Source organism: Ambystoma mexicanum, chromosome 3q (assembly GCF_040938575.1).
Source record: "Ambystoma mexicanum isolate Mex_15411 chromosome 3q, UKY_AmexF1_1, whole genome shotgun sequence".
Lineage (NCBI taxonomy): Eukaryota > Metazoa > Chordata > Amphibia > Caudata > Ambystomatidae > Ambystoma > Ambystoma mexicanum.
Genome location: NC_090926.1, coordinates 986,792,150 through 986,809,349, shown reverse-complemented (window position 1 = coordinate 986,809,349; position 17,200 = coordinate 986,792,150). Strand labels below are relative to the sequence as shown.

Sequence of the window (17,200 nt, the reverse complement as noted above, 5' to 3'; positions counted from 1 at the left end):
AGAAACTTGGCAATTCATTGATTTGTTCACTGTGCAATGCGATCAGCGGTTTCCTGATTTTATTAGAAAAGATGTCATTTATCAATTGGACATTTTAATCGCTGGTACTCATTGTGGATTGTTAGCGTTCTTTGAGCCTAGAGAAGCAGCAGATAACTGAGCCCAAATGCACACTTAAACAGAGCACGCTGGTTTTATTGTCAACTTAAGCAGGATGCTACTGATTATTTATATGGCAGACATTCTGTGCTATTTTCTATTGAATAACAGGGGACAAAGTACTCAACTCTTTAATGTCCCCATTACAATGTATGCCTGTTACCTGCAGGTTAGACACCAATCTTCACAGCGTTGACCAAACCGTTCAGACATGTGATTAAAAATTAAGTTATAGGCTGTCAAAGGGTAAGTTGCAAGTCCATGTTTTGTGTGCAATGTTTACTTCTAGAGGGTTTCACAGGAAGCAGTTTTGCAATGTTGCTCAAGGACCAGCTGATCAGATTCTTCTCCCTTCTTCCCAGCTCCAGAGGTACAGTGACAGTATAACATCGCCAACGTCATCCTGTACATGCATTGTTGCCTTTTGGGTTGCTGGAGGCCCTGCACTCCATGCGCCGAGCATGAACCATCTGTTGCATCTTGGCTCAGGTGAGGTCTCTGCGACCCCTTAAGCAGTTCGAGGGGCATCATTTACTGCCCACACTCTTTCACTCCTTCCCTCTCCCTCCCCTCTCCTCCCAGCTCCCGCCCGCTCTACTCTGTGATTGGTGGCCTTGCATCCAGGAAGCACCGGAACCTGACATCGCTCTCCTGAGAGTTTTTGTGCCCTTTGCAGTCTGTGCGCTGAGCGTGAACCATCTGCTTCATCCATGCTCAGGTGAGGCCTCTGCGACCCCTTAAGCAGTTTGAGGGGAATTATTTAATTTTTAGGCCGCTCCCTCAGCCCCTGCCACCCGCTCTCCTTCGCTCCTTCCCTCCCACTCTCCTCACAGCTCCCGCCTACCCTCCTCCGTGATTGGTGGCCTTGCATCCAGGAAGCACATTTTAGCTGGAAGACCCAAGGCAGCCCTGTCCGGCAGTCGGCTAAGGGCCAAAGGCAAAGGGCAGCTCCCCTCTGGCCAGCTCCCTTTCCCTGTTCCCCCCTGTTTGCCCATGGACGCCTGGGCAGCTCCCATTCCATGTTTCCCCCTTTTCGCCCATGACGTCTCTCGGAGCACTCTTCAGCAACAACTACAGGGAGCATGGCACGGGCGGTGAGCACAGCCATTACTATGCTCAGTTAAAACCCAGACACTTCTACACTCCTCTAATACCTGGCCTACTTTTGGGTCATGCTATATGTTTAAATTGCCACTGCACTGTACCTTGCTACATTTCCATAGTGCCTCCTAGACAAACATCCTCCTGAACGTGAAGCTAGGATTCCTTCGGATGTGTTTCACAGTAAACCTTGGAGATTAACTGGTGCTGAATCCTCATTACGGTATAGGCAAGCCACCCTTAGATTCATGTTTTGAATCTAGATGATTTCTCAGGCCCTGTTCATGTTTTGAATCTAGACGCTTTCTCAGGAACTGTTCATGTTTAGAATGTAGATGCTTTATCAGGCACTGTTCATGTTTTAAATGTAGACATCTTTCTCAGGCGCTGTTCATGCTTTGGTTCTAGATGCTTTCTCAGGCACTGTTCATGCTTTGGATCTAGACACTTTCTCAGATACTGTTCATGTTTTGAATCTAGGCAACTTTTGAGGCGCTGTTCATGTTTTTAATCTAGATGTTTCCTCAGGCACTGCTCACGCCTAAATTCAGCAGCATCCTCAGGAACCTTTTTCAACTTCCAACGGCATTGAGTATCACATGTGACCTGGTCTCATAGCGTTGTCCTTTCAACCACAGCCCCAGCTCCTCCACCTGCTTACCCTTCAGACTACACCATTTCCACCATGCCTCACACTGCCCAGGTTAGAGCTGAATGCACTGGCATTACACAATGGGCATGGGCACCATGGGCCCCCGCACCACAGGGGCTGCAGGAGCCCCTGTTATGCTAGTGGCTGCACAATGGTGTTCCATAAAGCTAACCTTCCCTTTCACCCACTCCCCGTCTCATCCGTCGCCACCTCTCCTCCCCCAACCATACATGTACTCCCCTCTCCCCTTTCTACCACACTCTACTCAAAGCTCATCCTCCCTCCTCCTCTTACACCCATCCCTCGTTACTCTCTCCATGCCCTCGTGCCTACCTCAAACATCCAGAAAATAGCTGCACACTGCATGTCTATAAACCAGAACATCAGCCCTATCGGACACCCTCCCATCCCTCACTCATCTCACCATCCCTGCCCGCTCCTCCCAACACTCTTACACACTCCCCCCTGCCACCTCCACCATTCTCCTCTCCTCTCCCACATCCTTACAACCTCCTCCCAACTTCTCCAACTCGCATTTCCCTTCCCCAAGCACAGCATGGGCCACCCTGGCCAACACACCACTTTCAACAGACCCTCCCACACTCACTCACACTATTTTTCGCCTGGATACACCCACACTGCACTGGTCTTGTCCACCACAGGACTTAACACCCTCATTCCCCTCCTCGGCTCTGTCCTAGATTCCACCCTGCGCCCCCTTCTTATAAAACCCAGCCCTCTCCCCATACTCCCAACCCTGTCCAAGCTCTTTCCACTTCCCCTCCAAAAACCCAATTCCCACCAGCATCCAAATCACCCATCCCCTGTCAGAAACCCTCCCGTTCCTTCTTCTTGATCCCCCTCATCGTCTCTCCTTCCCCCTCAACTCCCCCTCCCCTCTTCCCTCCAGATCTAGCACAACGCCCTGCCCAATCCCAGATTGCCAGAAGCCCAATCTTCATCATGGTTCTACGATGACTACGAACCCAAACAAGGCCTTCCATCCCAGCTACTCCCTGATAGTGCACAATAGGTCCAGCAGAGCTGGAGGTGTAGCCATCCTCCACAATCATCACCTCTCAGTCCTACACACCTAACCTGCAACACTGAATGTGAATCACTGCTATTAAAGATACAACTCTCCCCCTCCTTCACCCACCGTTTCTTTCTCTCTTTCCCCTCCTGGGTAAAACAGGAACTTTGCACACTCTCTCAGTGACTCCTTATCAACCACCATACATCGACATCAATCCCTCACCATATTAGAAGACTTCAACATCTGGTTTGACATTCCCTCCAACCCTATGACCTGTTATCTCACCGACAACATGAAAGCCCTCAACTTGACCAAAATGCTATCTCACTCCACTCACATTGCAGGACACACCTTCCATGCGTTATTCAGCTCAACTGACCTGATCTCTGGCCTGCCTCCCGTCCTCTATTCTGGACCGATCATTCTGCTATCTTCTTTTCCCTCCTTACCCCTTCCCTCCCCTCCCAGTCTCAACAGCCCTCCTCTTCAACCTCCCCCTCCTCTGTCCCTCTGTGGAATAAAGTCATTATAAACCCGGATCTGGACAACTCTCTTCTAAAATCTCTCCCAGCACTCTCACTCCATGAAGGAAGCCACTCCATTGACCTTTTCGACCATTGGCTCTCCAGTGGTCTCAACCCTCTCACAATGACGAGTCACACCTCTCAGAAACCAGACCCCAATCCCAAGTGCTACGCAACCTTCCTCAAATCCTTTATAACCTTCGAGAATCACCTGGAGCAGACTTGAAGGTACCACCCCACACTTCAAAACAAAATCTCCTATGAAAGACTGACCAGGGCCTATGGGACCAGAATTTGAAAAAAACTTCTGAGGAAACCGATTCTCAAACTCCCGTAACACTAGCTGGAAACTCCACACGATCATCGCAGAATTCAAGACGCCACACTGTTCAACTGCACCCTAACCTCATTCCCAATCATTCTGCGATGCACTGTCTGAACACTTTTACAACATCGCTATTGAAAGACACAGTTCCATCTATCTTTGGACATCATCCGTCTTCGGCTCCTCTACCTAGCCCCTCCTCTCCTATGCCCACTCTGCCGGTCCTCTCTTCTTTCACCGTATCTCCCTCCATGCGTTCCTGAAACGTTTACCATGAAGCTGCTCCTTCGGCTCCCCTGGAGATCCCTGATGCCCTTACTCATTAAGAACATCCTAAATATCACCCGTGCAGGCAGCATTGCACGGTCCATAATTAACCATTCTCTATCTTCTGGCATCTTCCCAGCATCCTTCAAAACATCCTACGTCAAGCACCTTCTCAAACACTTAGACCCCACAGCTTGCAAGCAACTCTGCCTCATCACAGAATCCAACTGCCTTCTTGACCCCACCCAATCTAGTTTCAGACCCACGGGGAACAGAATCCTCTCTTGTGTCCATTTGTGATGAGTTTAAAAGATCATCAGACTTTGAAGGCTGCACTACACTCATCCTCCTTGGCCAAGCCATAATCAAAGAAAGACTCCATGCTCTAGGCATCAGAGACTCTGCTCTGGATCTGCTCCTTCCTTTCTAGCTGCTTGCAAATCAGGTTCCTTCCCCCCTTATTCCTCCCCCTCTCACCGTGTTCCCAAAGGGGTCCCACAGGGAGCCTCCCTCTCACCCTATCTTCTTCAATCTCTACCTTAGTCTGCTCCAGGCACTCATCTGCTCTCATAACCGTTCCTGGTGTACCAATCTGGATGTCGCCCAGATCGTTTTCAAGATTCCCAAGTCGCCTGCCTCCCCCTGTCCTGACCTTGCCTCTTGCCTCTATGGAATCGACCACTGGATGAACTTTTCATCAACCCTGACAAAACTGAAATCCTAACTTGCGGTAGAACATCTCTCCTTCCCCAACCAACACCTTGGACACACTCCCTAGGAGACCCACCACCGTTGTATCCACCTCTCTAAAGAATCTTGGTTGCCCACAGGACTCAGACTCATCACTCTCTCACCACATCAACACAGCATCCATAATTTGCCACTTCCAACTACACATCCTCAGGCAAATCTTCCCTTATCTATTCCTACCCAAACTGAGTCTCTGCAATCCTTGCCATCATCCTTGCTATAAAGATGAGGCTTTCCCATTATGCACTTACTGTACTATTTATGTCCCTTGTATGCATGTTTGATGTAGCTCCCGGTAACAAGAGGCAAGACTTTCCCAGTATGTATTCTCTGTACCAACTATGTCACATATGTGCATGCCTGATGTAGCTCCCCGTAACAAGAGGCAAGACTTTCCCAGTATGTATCCTCTGTACCAATTATGTCCCATGTGTGCATGCCTGATGTAGCTCCCCGTAACAAGAGGCAAGACTTTCCCAGTATGTATTCTCTGTACCAATTATGTCTCATGTATGCATGCCTGACGTAACTCCCCGCAACAAGAGGCGAGACTTCCCAGGTCTGCATTGTCGGTACCAAGTATGTCCCATGTCTACATGCCTGACGTAGCTCCCTGTAACAATCGCCAAGACTTCACAAATATGTAGTCTCTGTTCCAATTATGTCCCATGTATGCCTGCATGATGTAGCTCCCCACAACAAGAGGCAAGACTTTCCCAGTATTTATTCTCTGTACCAATTATGTCCCATGTATGCATGCCTGACGTAGCTCCCCACAACAAGAGGCAAGACCTTCCCAGTATGGATGTGCTTTACTATTAATGTCCTTTGAATTGCTTGGTTTTCAGGTATTGTAATCTGCTCTTACCTGCACATTCTGTAACCAAATTCTTAAGTTAAAAGTGCCTAGATGCATCTGGGCTTTGTGCGCTATATAAATGTAAAAACAAATAAATAAATCCTCTCCCACTTAGACTATGCAAAGAAGGAACCACAGCTTATAAGTTTGTGAAACTTCAACAAATACCAAACTCTGCAGCTAGACTAATCCTTGACCTCTCACCCAGAGAACACATCGCCTGGCCTTAGAGTACTACACTGCCTTCCTATCAGCCAACAGGCATCCTTTAAGGCCATGTGCATCACACACCATGCTATTCCTAATAGTGACCCAGAATTCCTCCAGGAAAAGCTCACATGCTACCAACCCACCAGAAATCTTAGATCTGGTTCTGCAGTCCTCCTTGTAATCCCCCTTACAACTCCACCAGAATGGGTGGATCCACCTTCTCCATCCACTGGTTCACTCGTGGTTCACTTCAAACCTCCTATCTCTCCTCACCAAAAATGGGAATAGTAGGGCAAATAGAGAAAATCTGACTCCAAGCAAAAGCCACCACATACAACACACAAATTGCCATGGCTAACTGCAATACGCGAGTGAGTACATTTCACAATTCTCAGAGAACTCAAATCACCATGCCCCCCTATGCTTGACTTCTCGAAGGACAAGTCCTTGTGCACTAAGGTCCAATATGCCCTCCTTGATAAAATTGCCATGCTCCACACGAAAATCCAACTGGAGCAAGTCTCTGCCTGTTCTAATAGTCTCCCACCGCACCAAACCTCCACTTCAACAGCTGTGCGTGACTCCCCTCCCTTCAGCTTCACCAGAGTTTCTGAGGTGATATCAGCTCCTTACTAAAAAGTCTGAAACCTTCTAGATGTAAAGTGGATGCATGTCCTGTTACAATTGTAAAATACTGTGCAGATGCCTAAATCCCCTTCATTATGACATTCATTAACTCCTCCTTCTCTTCCTGCCCTGTCCCTACAAGCCTTAAATAAACCTCGGTTCTTTCTCTATTACAAAATCCTCCACTGGATCCTACCATCCCTACAAACTACCAACCTATCACAACGGTCCCACTTCCTCTTAAATATTTTGGATGGGGCAGCCAATCTGCAAATCCACTACTACCTTGAGTCCCTCCACATTCTGGGCTGGGGCATTGTACTGAATTATCTCTGCTTAATCTAAATGCAGGGAATCCAGCTCTCCTGCTTCTCCTTGACCTCTCTGATTTGACCTTGAAGACAAGATTTTAGTTCAATATCTCACCTCTGCTGCTGCTAACCTCTCGCCAGAGGCCTCCAAATAGGCTGCCTCCTTCCTAAAAGACAGATCAATAAAGGTCTTTGCAGACAATGCCAGAGACAGCCCCCCAGCACCTATTTCCCATGGCTTCCCACAAGGGCCGTGTGTCACTCTGTCACTATACAATATCTTCACAAAACCTCTTTTCGACCTCTTTAACTCAATCAGCATATCCTACACCAACTATACCGATGATACTAAGATTCTCCTCCAGTTATCAGGTAGCTACCTTCAAGACTCTGCAAAGCTAAACTGGCCTGGATGGCCGCCAACTCTGTCTGTCTGAACGACGAAAAACACAGAACTCGTTTTCCTCCCATTTGTCCTAAGAAACTTGAATCACCATAACTCTTCCTTCTCAATAGATGGCATAACCATCCAAGTCTACCAGTCAGTGAAAACACTTGAGTCCACTTAGATGCCACCTTATCACTTACCTGACAAGTCAACGCCATCTGCTCCTCTGCTGCCCACACCAGTAAGCTCATCAATGCCTGTAGACCCTTCTTGTCTGCTGACAGTCGCCTCACCATCGCCCACGTCATTATAGGCTCAAGATTAGATTTCTTTGTTTTATTCACCGGAACAACCATGTGCAACAATCACAACCTTCAAGTAACCCAGAACAATGCTCTCCGCTCGGCACTGAACATTCCCAAGTGCGATTACATCACTATGGCTAGGAGAAAGGCACACTGGCTCCCTATACAAGAATGGATTACCTTCAAGGTGATGTCAATCACTCACAAATACCTCACCCAAAAATATATTAGCGCACAATCCTCAGGACCAACCAGATCTGCCTACACCAATTGTCTTGAGCAGCCAAATTTAGACTCACCAGAGCGGGTGGGTCCATTATCCCAGTCACCACAGTTAAACTTTGGAAAATGCTCCCGCTGCATTAAGAACACTCAATATGGACAATCTGGAAACAGCTGAAAACCTGGCCCTTCAAGAAGTTCTTTGAAATCTTCTCACTCACATACCCTGTTGAACTCATATATGTCTGACTGTCATGTCATGCAACCTTGAATGTAAGTGCCTTGATACCTCTGGGTTTAGTGCACAACACAAATGTAAAATGTAAAAATAAATAAATACAAGCCCCCACCATCTGGAACTCCCTTCTATTACACATCTGTCGCAATGAAGATTACCTTTCCTTCAGAAATTCCTTGAAAAACATGGTTATTCCCTGCGGCATCCTGAAGTTTCATCCCTCCACCCTTGCTCTCTCTTCACAACACCATATGCCTCTGTCACAGTTTTGTTTAGATACAGAAAATGTCCCACTGCAAGTTAAAGTACAACTCTCAGAATAGTCGGGATGACTTGGATTCGAGCAGCAACAATAAATGCAAAGCGCCAAGAAAAGCATCAAGGTACGTAGTCAAACACCACTATGTGGACACCAGCCGCAGCCACAGCAATACACCCACACGCCCTCGCATCCATACCCCACCCTAATACACTAAGCACAACAGCCATCAGATGGCAACTATGTTCTAAGACAAAATCCGGTCTAGCTGGACCCACAACAAAGCTTCGGAACTAGAATGCAGCTTCGACCGACAACACATTTCGGTCAAGCTGGTCAAATGAAGAATCTCTTGCACTCTCTAAACCTTCTGACCTCCCACAGCACACATCCATGGAGCACGGCCAGCACACCTGACCCCTGTTTTCGTCTGATGCGCACCCACATTCTAATCATTCCAACAATTGACATATTTGGACTCCAGACCCGAGGGCATTCACCCACAAGCGCTTTGAGGCCATACTAATGAGATAAATATGCTATATAAATGACAAACTACTACTACTACAATTCAAGCTAGTGGCACCAACATGCAGCATTATGCCTGGGCAGAACAGGGTCAACAAAAGCCTGTGGTGCCGATCCACACAAAAGTTAATGCAACTCGTACATACTTCTGACTTACTCGGAGTAAGGCACAGGTGCTCATAGTAACTTCGTTTGAATAGAGTAGCCCTCTCCATGTTCAAATCATGGCTAAGCCTGCATACCTTCTTTGTGCTTTGGCCCCTATATCTGTACTATGGTGGTACATTTTACTTGAGGGTAGAAGTGAATCAGACCAGCACAGCTTAAATATGTACACCATTTATATTCCAGGGGCCAAATTCTGCATCAATAAAGTGTGTGCCGCTTCAAGCAGCTGTAGATGTTTTAAATATGTGCTCCATAGTGTCCAAATGAAAGGTATTTCATTCAGATCAACATTTGCTGAAATGTCTATTGCAAAAATGGAAAAGAAATATTAATAGCAGCAAAAGAACTAGGCTTTAAACTTTCATAAGTGTTTTGCGGGCAATTTCACTGTTTTATAATTTATGTTAGGAATTTGACAAAACCAAATAATTTGTTTTAAACAAGTTGGAATTGTTAAAAGGTTAATATGATATTGTTAAATAACTGTGTTATGTAGGGTTAACTGACATATCTTCGTGAAAGAACACCAATATCTTTTAACAGGGATGACACATCTTTCTGATAAAAGGGAGAACATAATATCTAGCAAATATTTACTATAAATTTGCAAGCCTAAAAATGTGTAATTTAGCCAGCTGTGTGTGCTTTTCGTCAACTTCAGGGTACTGAAGTTGGCAAATCTCCCAATTTAGCACATATCTAATTCCGGTCACAATGTGCCATTATATCTGTGTATGTTTGTTTAGGCTCATTGCCAACTAGAGGGATAGACCAGCAATTACGATGTAACATACCCGGTCACATTTAACAGTGTGAAGAAATAAAGTGAGTAGCGTGAGACAGAATACAAGATACCAATAGAAAAGGTGGACATATACGTGGACAAAGAGAAAGAAAATGGAGACGGGGAAAGAGGGATCCTGTCTACCCAATGATATTCCTGAAGGCATCAAACCACACAAAACTGCTGGTTGTACTAAGCTACAGGGGTGTCTGTATATGGTGTCCTTTTAGTGAGAACCATCATATTTACTGTTGAATGGGAACATCCAATATTTGAAGAGTATGATAACCAAGAACTTTCCACCCCTATCTTTAGATCTCCACAAAAATAATCACAATGACATTGATAGCCAGAGTTACCACCACATTTTCTCCAGGCAATGCCTATTTGTTCTGCCTTACCTTTAAGGTAAACCACCTTTTCCATCAGCACCTGAATCCAGATAGAGGTACAGAAAGGTTGGTAGCCCAAAAACCAGAAGGTAAAAACAATTTAAAAGGTCAAATGATCACTGCACGTCTTTGCAAAGCAAAACAAGGTGTATTACATGCAAAAAGGGGCTCTGATAGTCCCATAGAACTGAACTGACATGGACCTCTTCCAGTTTATATAGCGGAAATTCTGCAAGGTAACAATACTATGCATAATAATGAGTGCAGCTTAATCCCATCACCTTCATTGTCTACCACCTATAGAACATGCTAATTCCCACTATAGTCCCTTGGCCAATTGGCCACATCTACACTACCGACATCCTCCTAAAGACGTCATCCCCTACATCATTAATGTCGAACACAAGTATCTGATTGGTGGGTTCTTATCAATAGGTTGGTAAATTTGGGACCATCATGTGATGTACACCCTTCTGTTCCAGATGCGATCAAAGAAACTTGGTGAGGTCAACTCTGCTTTGATAAGACAATAGGCTTCCTCATGAACCCAGACACCATGGCATACATGAGACGCACCCCCACCCTTGTACTAAATTTATCGGCATCACCTCTGCTCCTCCTGTCCCGAAGCACAAGACGTTACATACGCAGTTCCCCCTTATCTCCTCCCAACCTCAGGTGCCCAGAGATGACGTGACCAGGGCACCACCTTCGAGTCCAAATGTTTAGGCATTTTTGCTTAATTTGCGTGCCTATGTGTAATTCATATGGGTTATCCGGCCCGGTTACATGTCTTTCCATCAAAAGATGTACATCGAGGTGATGTGACATTGAATCTTTTTTATTCAAAGATTTTCCATCGAATTGCCATGCATAAAGACCCTTTCATCGAATAGAGTTTCATAATATAAACACTTTACATTTTTTGCATGGAAAATCACTGAAACATAACGTTACAGTGAGCTGTCCTGTACTGAAGTCGAGTACAAAAAGTATCAATCTAATCCAGCATTGGACAGCTGCCTCTAACCTGTTTAGTGTCAGGGAGTGCACTTGGCACTTTTCTTTTATTTTTTAATGAGGGCCACCCCCAAACCCCCAATAAAATAAAAGTCCACAGTCCTGAAATAGCTCACTAATAGTACACAAGTCAGAGGGAGCTGTCCAGTGCTGAAATCGATTCAACACTGTTACAAAGTATGTCAGCACTAGACTCTAACGTGTGTGGTGTTTATTTTTTAAGTGTGGGGGGTCCCTCACAAAATCCTCTAAACCTACGTTTCCACAACTGAACTCTTCTTTTAAGTTATATTTAAAATGTTATATTGATTTAAAAAGCATTTTTAGGTACGTTTGAAATGTATTAATTTAAATGCTTTTCCATCGAAATTCAATGAAAAGGAAATCAATGAATGTTCATTTCGATGGATAGGTATTTCAATCAATATATTTCGATGGAAAAATAGTCTATGGATGTTTTTTAATGAAAATACTGTATACCTTCCGGCCCTGGGTGGGGTAAGTAGTGTTCTAAAACTTTGCTTGGCTCATTGGCATCACAGAATCTCGTGACCTATTCTCATGCATTTTTCCTTCAAAGGATGCATCACTTTCTGCTCTTCTACCAACCAACATTCTGTTCCCAGAACATTCAGGCCCCATAGCTGGATACAATGAGTGCTTATATTTACACCATGGGTGCCTCTGACCTCAGTTCTCTACTAGGGAACGGAAAAAAGGAGATTTGTGTTTGGAGCTGAACTTCCAGAACCACTGCTCTACACCAAGGCCTGTGTCCTCTTCCGTTCATCTTGTACTAGGCCTTAACTTTAAAAATGGCAACACTTCTGCCAAATCAACAAACCAACCTCACTTCTAAGACACGGATTGTGAGTATTTCCCCATCCCATAGCACCACATAGCATACCCTATCTTGATACTTTGTCTTTGTCCAACTCTCTAAATAATCCTATGCATATCCTGATAAATTGTAATTATTTGTGCATCCTGTCCTTGATTTCTAAGCGTTAGCGCCATTCTTCCATTCACTCCTGTCTTGTAGGTCCTTAGCAATATTTTGATTAAATAAATGAATTCCCCCTAAAGAAAAGGGGCACATTGTGTGAAAGGTGAAGGGTTACAACTGCAATGTAACTATTCCATTCACGGGTGGCGTTCCTCTTTTCTAGCCATTACATTTAGTGTACGTGAAATTTGTCTTTTCTTTTCCAAACCCATTGTCTTTCCTAACTGCTTGATTTTACCAAAACCAAATCTCTTTCCACATTGAAAATCTCATCCAGGTATTCAGCTATAGTCACTCTTTCACTTCTATATTGTCCCTGTGATGTGCATCCATCAGCCGGCCTAAAAACCACATTCCGATTCTGGCCATTTCACCTGTTTTGTTTTTAAAAAAACGTTTTTAAAACTGAAAAAAGTGTAACATGCAACTTTTCAACGTGTGATTTGGCTGAACTGTGGTTTTACTTTCAAGTGCTTTCTGAACTGTATGCCCTTTGTTGATACCTTGCCTTATAGTTGCTAGTGATATTATATCCCTGATACTGTGATAAATCATATCTACCTCTTTGATACAACTGCACATTAATTTAATTATTTGTCAATTCGGAGTGTCATTTTATGCAATTGCAAAGGGTTTTAAAATCTGTTTTTGCTTCTTATTTTGTGAGGGAATGTCAGATTTTGATTCTGTTGGCTGCATAGTATCCCTGACTCCTTTCAATCCGAATAATGTGGGTTTGAGGGAAAATTGCAGGGGGAAATCTTAACTAGGATGCTATCTACCCAAATAAAAAAGTGCTCCTATTCATTTGTGCTTTGGTTATGTTCTTGTAGGAGGTCAACCAAGTGTATTTCATTAGTTTACATTGTAATTATCATCCCATTGGTGATGGCTGCCCAATATTCAAACTGTGATTTTCTTTGAACTTAACCTCTTAGGTGCCAAGGATGAGCTATCTCGTCCTCGGAATTCCCTCCAGGGTGCCAAGGACGAGATATCTCCTGTGGACATATCAACCTGATTTACGAAAACATGACATAATTAAAGAAAACATCATCATGCTAAACTTCAGCTTGACTCTCTGCATGTTCTTCATTTAAGAAAATAGAGCATCAAATGAAGCATCATATACCCCTTCAAATTTCATAAAACGTCATGAAAGAAATGTCTATAGCATTAAAACACCTGTGCGTAATCATTATCATTTTCATTGTTAGTGCCATGATGTCATTTAAATGTTGTGCATTGTAAATTTCAATAACAACTCAACCACAATTCAACTCCACACTTCAACTGTAACTCACAACTTTCATGCACAACTACACAACTTACATACGTGCCATGCCTCACACCCAAACCAAACATTTTTTCCAATTCTGCTGTATGCACATACACTGCTACCCAACCAAATAGCAAAGACACGATTTCCATAAAATTATATATAACATCACATTAAAACACGTCGCCCTGAATCCATGACTGTCTTTAAACCGACACCAATAAATCAACATTTAAACCTTTATCTTTCGGTACGACAGTGAGAAAAAAAACAAATCTCACAACAGTGCCGCTGTATAAACATAACTGTTTGAGTTGAAGCGCATGGCTTCAAACTCAAATGCCACACATCTTCCATCAACGCCGCTGGTCAAGATAAAGAATCACAGTACCTTCTTTTCCAGATCAATTTAAAAAATGGTCACCTTTAATCCTCGAAGCTTCAAAACAGAATCCGGATGCAAGTTGAAACAACGCCGCATAAATCTCTTGAGTCTCAGTTCCATTGCGCAATGTGTGCTTCTGAAACAGACCATAAATGGCAGCCAACAACGTTGTGACTGAGTCTCCGCTGCATCATGTTCATCTCCTCGCAGCAAACAAACTTCTACTTTGTGGCCAACAAGTCCACAACTGGAGGCAAATGACCACGAACGTGAACGTGACCACGCAGCATGCGCATGTTCAAATGGCCTTTCCTCCAATCACTCTGAACTCTGGGCACAGAGAGAGAAAACGATGGTGCCGATAATCTCAGCGCGTTCCAGCCCAACGACCGCGGCTAGAACGCAGGGGACTCAAATCGGGCGTGCGCCACCCATGGCCCCCTGGGGCACCTTTACATGGCCCAAAATGTCTCTCGCCCATATTTTATCTTATCGCCATTCCCCACAGTACCTCCATAACACGGACTGTAGAGCTGCAAAGTCCTGCATTTACCTGCTGGCCTTTTTAAAACGCCACCATGGGCTATAAGCGTCTGCAACTGCTCAATATTTCAATTGTACACAAACACCAACAATGTGTACACGCATCTTGCGGCTGCCTGCAAGGATGATTAACTCCATCCTCATACGCCCTGCAGGACTTGTACCTCTCCTTGGCCTTTTCGGACCCCACACAGCATGGACTTCTCTGGGTTCTAAATACTCCAGCCACTGCTTCATTTTCCAGGACTCTGATCTTCACCTGGAAAGCCATCACCTCTGGGGCTGTATTCCTCCTTTTTTTAAATCTCCTTCTCTCATGACTCTTCAGTCTTCCACCTTCCTTCAAGGTCCTTTAACTCCTTGTCGCCAAAATGATGTATCTTGGGAGTGGTCAATAACACATGCAGGATACTCAGGAACCACTCGAGAGCCAGGGTTATCAAAAGGTAAGTCTTCTTTATTAGTTACTGTCACAGTAGGAAAGGTGAGACAGGAGATCAAGGGATGTGCTGCTGTTACCCTTGGCTCTCTCTCTCTGCAAGTCCCTAACCGTCAATCCTGGAACCCTCTCACTCACCCCATTCCATGCCTCACACGAACACTCCAAGCTCCACTGCCCACTCACACACACACAGCTCACATAGTAGATTGAATACTAAACAGTGGCACTAGGATACAACATTAACCTCGAAATCCACCCAATGCAACCATCGTTCAAAGATGTTCATCTATCACAGACTGATATTGACCTGTTTTGACAGTGGTATATATATTTTTTAAAATGTCTTTATTGGTTTTAACAACATAAACAAAACCATTATCATTTATCAAACGGTATACTTTATCAGAAATCAAAGTCACCTCCCTTACCCTCCCTCCCCACCCTCTCCCAAGACCACGGTTAGTTCCCAGTTCTCCAGGAGTCAGTTTCCTGGTTTGGGCTGCCCATGCTGCTTGAGGTGCTATCTGCTGCCCTGGGATGGAGTAGGGGCACCGTTAGCACTACCCAACGGTGCAGCTCCTCACTGGAGTCCAGCCTCTGTACTTGAATTGTGGTTTCCCATGCTGCAGTTTCAGCCGTAATCCACTTCGTAAGGTCACCCCACCACTGGGCCTCATTCAAACTCCTGGGGCTTTTCCATCCCATGGCTATGCGCCTTTTTGCCGTTATATATATTAGGTCTCTGAGTTTGTTTAAGGGCTTATTTTCCCTATTGCGCCTATATCTTCCCAGGATACAGGCTGTAGGCTCATGCACCTCCACTTCAATGTCTGCGTTAGCCACTCTATCCTTCACTTGTGTCCAGAAAACTCTTATCACTGGACAGCCCCAGAACATATGGGTCATTTCCGCCTTGGGCTCGCTGCATTTGGGGCATACTTGACAGTGGTATTATGTATAGCAAATAGTGTCCCTAGCAACCTGACAATGCATTAATTGAACAGTTTGAGAAATATCTGAGCAAAAACTGAGTGTACCTTGACAGAGGCATTTGCAAACCATTGACAGGCAAGACAACCCTAAGATATGACCACAGCTATGAATAGGATCCTGCCAATGGACGCGCCTTATGGTCCTAATAATCCTACAGTTAAGGACCCAAGACACCAGGAGGCGTCGTCCTTACTGTTTAGGAGGGTTACAGTATCACTAATGTGAGTGATGTCAGTGATATTGTTCGCATAATTTTGTATAAAAGTGCAGCATTTGCGTTTTACGACTGCACAGGTGCCCCCTTGTGAGGCAAGCATGATGCCCAGAGCCATATAGTTCTGGAGTACCCCATCTTCTGAAACATGAGGATTGCATGGCAACTTTAGATATGAAAGATGCATACTTTCATTTTTCAGTGTTGCATGTGCACAGGAAATTCCTAAGTTTCAAAGTAGAAGACACCCACTACTAATTCAAGGTGCTTCCGTATGGCATAGACACAGATGCCGATGTGCTTTAGGAATCAATTACAACTCAAACCTAAGCGCAACCTCTACCCAGGCAACCCTCAAATCTTGTAACTTTTTTTTAAAAACGGATTTAGCATCTGCCTATTCCAGTTGCAAGTGCTGATGAGGAGACTGCAGAGGCCAGAGAAGAATAGCGGCAACCACAGAATGTGGTATGGACCTAGAGAAGAATAGTGGCTACCATGGAATGCAGTATGGAGCTAGAGAAGAATAGCGGCTACCACGGAAAGCGGTATGGAGCTAGAGAAGAATAGTGGCTACCACGGAAAGCAGTATAGAGATATAGAAGAATAGTGGCTACCATGGAATGCGGTATGGAGATAGAGAAGAATAGTGGCTACCATGGATTGCGGTATGGAGCTAGAGAAGAATGACGGCTACCACAGAATGCAGTATGGAGCTAGAGAACAATAGTGGCTACCACGGAAAGCGGTATTGAGCTAGAGAAAAATAGTGGCTACCACAGAATGCGGTATGGAGCTAGAGAAGAATGATGGCTACCACAGAATGCGGTATGGAGCTACAGAAGAATAGCGGCACCACAGAATGCGGTATGGACCTAGAGAAGAATAGTGGCTACCATGGAATGCAGTATGGAGCTAGAGAAGAATAGCGGCTACCACGGAAAGCGGTATGGAGCTAGAGAAGAATAGTGGCTACCACGGAAAGCAGTATGGAGCTAGAGAAGAATAGTAGCTACCACGGAATGCGGTATGGAGCTAGAGAAGAATAGTGGCTACCATGGATTGCGGTATGGAGCTAGAGAAGAATGACGGCTACCACAGAATGCAGTATGGAGCTAGAGAAGAATAGTGGCTACCACGGAAAGCGGTATTGAGCTAGAGAAGAATAGTGGCTACCACGGAATGCGGTATGGAGCTAGAGAAGAATGATGGC

General features: G+C 44.8%; 1 protein-coding gene across 2 annotated transcripts in view; it reads right to left on the bottom strand.

Moving 5' to 3' along the window:
* GPR142 (G protein-coupled receptor 142) overlaps positions 1–17,200 on the bottom strand; it is a 338,008-nt gene that overhangs the window by 185,504 nt on the left and 135,304 nt on the right. The window contains exon 1 of one of the 2 annotated variants that reach the window (XM_069655134.1): positions 13,835–14,847. The exons of the other annotated variant lie outside the window; for it this stretch is intronic. The gene's annotated coding sequence lies outside the window, so the exon portion shown is untranslated. Of the gene's footprint in view, positions 1–13,834; positions 14,848–17,200 lie in introns of those variants that run through there. 2 annotated transcript variants of the gene reach the window in all.